The sequence below is a fragment of the Lepus europaeus genome, chromosome 3, assembly GCF_033115175.1.
Source record: "Lepus europaeus isolate LE1 chromosome 3, mLepTim1.pri, whole genome shotgun sequence".
NCBI lineage: Eukaryota > Metazoa > Chordata > Mammalia > Lagomorpha > Leporidae > Lepus > Lepus europaeus.
In genome coordinates, this window is record NC_084829.1 from 74220417 (window position 1) to 74224513 (window position 4097).

A 4097-nucleotide genomic window follows, 5' to 3' on the forward strand; every position below is an offset into this window, starting at 1 on the left:
ATAATTGTGTGTTAATTACAGAGTTCAACCAGTAGTACTAGAACAAAACAAAACAAAAATACTAAAATGGATAAAGTATTACATTGTACATCAACAATCAGGACAAGAGCTGATCAGGTCCTTGTTTCTTATAGTGTCCATTTCACTTCAACAGGTTTCCCCTTTGCTGCTCAGTTAGTTGTCGCCGATCAGGGAGAACATATATATTTGTCCCTTTGGGACTGGCTTATTTCACTCAGCATAATGTTTTCCAGATTCCTCCATTTTGTTGGAAATGACCGGATTCCATTGTTTTTGACTGCTGTATAGTATTCTATAGAGTACATGTTCCATAATTTCTTTATCCAGTCTACTGTTGATGGGCATTTGGGTTGGTTTCAGGTCTTAGATATTGTGAATTGAGCTGCAATAAACATTAAAGTGCAGACCGCTTTTTTGTTTGCCAATTTAATTTCCTTTGGGTAAATTCCAAGGAGTGATATGGCTGGGCTGTATGGTAGGGCTATATTCAGGTTTCTGAGGAATCTCCAGACTGACTTCAAATGTCCATTCTCCCAAAAGCAATTTACAGATTCCATGCAATACCAATCAAGATACCAAAGACATTCTTCTCAGATCTGGAAAAAATAATGCTGAAATTCATATGGAGACACAGGAGACCTCGAATAGCCAAAGCAATCTTGTACAACAAAAACAAAGCTGAAGGCATCACAATACCAGTTTTCAGGACATACTACAGGGCAGTTGTTATCAAAACAGCATGTTTCTGGTACAGAAACTGATGGATAGACCAATGGAACAGAATAGAAACACCAGAAATCAATCCAAACATCTACAGCCAACTTATATTTGATCAAAGATCCAAAACTAATCCCTGGAATAAGGACAGTCTATTCAATAAATGGTGCTGCGAAAATGGATTTCCACATGCAGAAGCATGAAGCAAGACCCCTACTTTTCACCTTACACAAAAATCCACTCAGCATGGATTAAAGACTTAAATCTATGATCTGCCACCATCAAATTATTAGAGAGCATTGGAGAAACCCTGCAAGATATAGGCACAGGCAAAGACTTCTTGGAAAATACCCTGGAGGCACAGGCAGTCAAAGCAAAAATTAACCATTGGGATTGCATCAAATTGAGAAGTTTCTGTACTGCAAAAGAAACAGTCAGGAAAGTGAAGAGGCAACCGACAGAATGGGAAAAATATTTGCCAACTATGCAACAGATAAAGGGTTGATAACCGGAATCTAAAAAGAGATCAAGAAACTCCACAACATCAAAACAAACAACCCACTTAAGAGATGGGCCAAGGACCTCAAGAGACTTTTTTCAAAATAGGAAATCCAAATTGCCAACAGACACATGAAAAAATGTTAAGATCACTAGCAATCAGGAAAATGCAAATCAAAACCACAATGAGGTTTCACCTCACCCCGGTTAGAATGGCTCACATTCAGAAATCTACCAACAATAGATGCTGGAGAGGATGTGTGGAAAAAAGGGACACTAACCCACTGTTGGTGGGAATGCAAACTGGTTAAGCCACTATGGATGTCATTACTAATTAATGTCAGCTCAGAATTTGTTCAGATGGATTCTGGTAAATATCCAAACATTCACTATCATTACATATGTCAAGCTGGAGTGCCAGGAATCTCATCTTTTCTAGTTGCTTTAGATCATCTTTAGGTCTTTCAGTAATATTTACCCAAACAACTATAAAACTGTAGGGAGAAAATTTCAGAATCTGATTTCCAAGTTATTACAAAGTTGCATAAAAACAGTACATGTTGGGACTTGTGCTGCCACATAGCTGGTTAAGCTGCCATCTGCAGCATTGACATCTATATGGGTATCAGTTTGATTCCTGGCTTCTCTGCTTCTGATCTAGCTCCCTGCTAATGCACCTGGGAATGCATCAGAAGATGGCCCAAGTGTTTGGGCTGCTGTGCCCACATTGGATACCCAGAAGAAATTTCTGGCTCCTGGCTTAGAACTTACCCAGTTCTGGCCATTGCTGCTGTTTGTGAAGTGAACCAATGGATGGAGTATCACTCTCTCTGCCTCTCTCTTTCTCTCTCTCTCTCTCTCTCTCTCTCTCTGTAACTTTGCCTTTCAATTAAAATAAATAAATATTTTTTATAAGAAGTTCTGTGTGTCAGTTGTCACCAAATTGCAACTTTCTTAGTTGGACAATACAATGAATGGAAAACTAAGGGTGTGAAATTCGGTCATGCTAGTAGTATCATTCTTGTTTCTCTGGCCACAAGCTTTGGTGCTGTGCTTGTCAATTTGCTCACATTCTTTATTTAGTCTCTCAGGAAATCCTTCTGGCTGCATCCTCAAAACACATCAGAAGTTGGCTAATTATCATCTCCATAGACCTGTATCAAGATACTATCATCTCTTACCTACCTGCTGTAATAGCCATCTAACTGGTCACCCTGCTTCTATTTTCATACTCTGTGTTCTGTTCTTCACACAATGTCAGATTGATCCTTTTAAATTTGTTTGCACTTCAGTTCCAAACTTCTGTAAGCACTGCATCTCAGAGTAGAGGTCAGAGTCCTTTGTGATGCTTGAAGACCTGACATGACTTTTGTTCCCACCCCATTTTGTTCACCAGCCTTTTCTACAATTACTGCCCTATCATTCCAGCCAGACTGGTCTCTGTGCCATTTGTCAATAACTGACATCCTCCTGCCTTGTCATGACTGTGCAAGAACTACTTATTTTTCCCAATAGTCTCTTCTCCCAGATATAATGGCAATATTTTCAATAATGTGTACCCTCAGTATCCTATTTAAAATTACATCATTTACTTGAAATCTCCTATATCATGCTCTACTTATATTATACTTATACTACCAATAACTGAGTACATTAATTTGTCAACACGATAACATTCCAAAATAGTGTCTGAGAGGGTCTGGCCTTATGGTGCAGAAGGTTAAACAAAACCATTGCCTGAGATGTCAACATCTCACATGAGCCCCAGATGGAGTCCTGGATTCTCTACTTCTGATGCAGCTTCCTACTAACACACCTGGGAAAGCAGAAGAAGGACAAAGTCCTTAGGCCCCTGATACCCATGTGGGAGACCCAAATTGAGTTCCAGGCCTCTAACTTTAGCCTGGTCCAGCCTCAGCCCTTGTAAACATTTTTGGGGAGTAAAGCAGTGAATGGAAGCTCTCTCTCCCCTCACCCACCTTAAAAAGAAATAAAAATAAATCTTAAAAGCATATTTTCTGAGAATCAGAAAAAATAACTTAGAAATTCTTTAAGTGCTCAGAATATAAAATTTATTTATGGATTATTAAACTGATAAGAACAGATACTACACTTGATCTTAGCCAAAAGGCCAAGAAGTCATTTATTTATGGATTATTTCAAAACTCTCCTGGATAAAAAGAGATCCTTTCTTAGTACCTGAAAATATAAATAAAATGAGTACGTTCTGATTGTTCCCAGTATTCAAGAAGGCAATGATGGGGGGGGGGAGAAGAAGAATTATCAAGAATATGAAAGAAGATCAGGTAGCTATTATTTGATTGGATGATATTTTCTCTCTGTATTACAACAGATGAGCTTTTATCTATAGGTGCTTTCTAAACAGACCTCAGCACTGTTAAGACCATTTCAGACCGGTGCTGGGGCTCACTTTGCTAGTCCTCCACCTGAAACACTGGCAGCCCAGGTTCTAGTCGCGGTTGAGGCGCTGGTTGCTCCTCTTCCAGTCCAGCTCTCTGCTGTGGCCTGGGAAGGCAGTGGAGGATGGCCCAAGTGCTTGGGCCCTGTACCCGCATGGGAGACCAGGAGGAAGCACCTGGCTCCTGGCTTCGATCGGCACCCTGCTGGTCGTAGCGGCCATTTGGGGGGTGAACCAACAGAAGGAAGACCTTTCTCTCTGTCTCTCTATCTCTCTGCCACTGTCTAATTCTGCCTGTCAAAAAAAAAAAAAAAAAGACAGTTTCAGTGATTTTAGGTTTCTGATTACATGAAAAGCTCAAGTATTTGGTTCCCTCCCTCACTGACTTAAATTAGATTCACCTAGATTTGAATGTAATATAGAAATAAAATTGCTAAATGTA

At 39.8% G+C, this 4097-nt stretch overlaps 1 pseudogene; it reads right to left on the minus strand.

The window, feature by feature from the left end:
- Positions 1-3172: 3172 nt before the first annotated feature.
- On the minus strand, positions 3173-3379 carry LOC133757288 (U2 spliceosomal RNA; annotated as a pseudogene).
- Positions 3380-4097: the final 718 nt, after the last annotated feature.